This window comes from Elephantulus edwardii, unplaced genomic scaffold, assembly GCF_000299155.1.
Source record: "Elephantulus edwardii isolate Elephantulus edwardi_28Jun2011 unplaced genomic scaffold, EleEdw1.0 scaffold00122, whole genome shotgun sequence".
Classification (NCBI taxonomy): domain Eukaryota; kingdom Metazoa; phylum Chordata; class Mammalia; order Macroscelidea; family Macroscelididae; genus Elephantulus; species Elephantulus edwardii.
Window position 1 is genome coordinate 2,971,532 of NW_006399872.1, and position 2,364 is coordinate 2,973,895.

Sequence of the window (2,364 nt, forward strand, 5' to 3'; positions counted from 1 at the left end):
CCAAATTCCCCACCAGTGGGCTCACCCTTGGGTGCTGTCCTAGGTGATCGGCAGTGCCCCAGAAAACCTAGTCTGGATCCTACCAGCGTTTCTCCTGCCAGATTAGTCCCACAGTAGCTCCAGTGGTGGCTTCGGGCAGTGTCTGGATCTATGGCATGGCTTTGTGTTCCTGTAGCTCCAAAAGGAACTGCTGAAACAAAAATTCTGATTAGAAATCCTACTTTCCATTGCTTGTCATGTTGGTTGGTCTCTGTGTGGTGTGAAGGACTCTCTAGTGGCCCTTGGGCCACTGGGGTCACAGGGCTGTCACGAAACTTGTTCTATCCTGTGTCAACCTCACTGTCTCTGGCACACCTACTCCCATTACTCCAAACACTAAATCGATCTATCTCATCAAGAGTCTTCCTCTCTTGTGCTGTCCCTCCATTCTCCCAAGCATGATATTCCTCTCCAAGGACTGGTCCCTCCTTGTAACATGCCTAAGTATGTCAGACAAAGCTTCAGAATCCTTGTCTCCAAGGAGCAACTTGGTTTCATCCTCTTCAGGAAAAACCTGTTTGTTTTCCTAGCAGTCCATGGTTATATTCAATACTCCAGCACCACAGCGTGAAGACATCAATTATCTTTCTATCATTCTTAGTCACTGTCCAGCTCTCTGATACATAGCACTGAATTTCAAAGACTATGACTTGGATCAGGCGCATCTTAGTCTTCAGCCTGATGTCATTGCTCTTCAGTATTCTGGAGAGGTCCCTGACAGCTGGCTTTCCCAATGCAATTCTTTTCTTGATTTCCTGGCTGCTGGTACCAAGAGTGTTTACTTTTGAGCCAAACAAAGGAAAACTGTTAACTATCTCAATCTCTACACCATCCATAATAATGCTGCTAATTGGCCCACTGGTGAGAATCTTTGTTTTCTTGATGTTGAGTTTCAATCCATATTGAAGTCTGCAGTCCTTGACTTTCTACAGCATGCACCTCAGGTCCTCCTCAGCTTCAGCAAGCAGGGTTGTGTTGTCTGCATAACACAGGTTGTTGATGAGTCTTCCTCCAATCCTGATGCCACATTCCTCTTCGTACAGCCTAGTGTCCCGGATGATCTGTTCTTCATACAGATTGAAAAGATATGGAGACAGAATCCATCTCTGATGGATTCCCTTCCTGATTTTGAACCATGCAGTGTCTCCTTGTTCTGTTCTGATGACTGCCTCTTGGTTCAAGTATAGGTTTCACATAAGAACAATCAAATATTCTGGGATTCCCATTCTTCTCAGAATCAGCTACATCTTGTTGTGATCCACACAGTCAAAAGCCTTATATGTTTATAGCTAACTATACAAAATAATCAATATGCTGCATTGTGAAAATCTGCAGCCAAGAACCACTCTAAAATGCTAAAGATTAAAGATGTGTGTTTAAAGACTGAACCACCCATGTTCCAAGCTTTGGTGTTTTCATTTGCTTCTTATTCATTTAAATTGGACAATCGAATAAAGATGCTTAAAGAAGAATCTATGTTTTGGAATTATGACCATACCAGGAACTGCCAAAAGATAAACAATCCTGGAGGAAGTACAGCCAAACAGCCCCCGAAGAGGCACCGATGAGCTCTCACACATTTGGGGCATGTTATCAGGAAGGACCAGTCTCTGGAAAAAGACAACTTGCCTGCACACATAGAGAGTCAGTAATATAAGGAGACCCTCAAGAAGCTGGATTGGTGTAGTTTATTCAACAATGGAGCATGTCAGATGCTGGAGAGGATAAAGTTCCAATGGAGTGGCACCCACTTCCTAAACAACATGCCTCTGGAAACTTTATGAACTTTGATAAATGTCAATAGTTACAGGAAGTCTTCAGGCCTTTTGTTCACAGGGTCGCTATGAGTTGTGCTGGACTCTACGGGGATCCACAACAACAACAACAAAAACAATAGGGTTTCTATAGTGGAGCTCTATAAGTTGTAGTCTCCTCAATTGCACCTAACAATAACAACACTGACCTACTTCATTAATAAGACAGATAACTCTAGCATATATAGAGTTTAAGGATATAGAATACATCCCAAAAAGGAATACTGTAACTGGATGGTCCTTACTTTATTCCCTGCACCACATTCAGAAAGATCTTCAAGTCTTTGTTTTAAGCAAGTGATGTTGTACCACCTGCATGTTCTTGTTGGTAGGTGCCATCAAGCACAACTCATAATAACCCTATGAACAAAAGATCTGAAACCTGTTGTATCCTATGCCATCCTCACACTTCCTGACACACATGAGCCCATTGCATCAGTCACCATGTCAGCTCACCTGGTTGAAGGTCTTTTTCTCCTTTGCTGCTCCTTTATCCTTCCCAGCATCATGT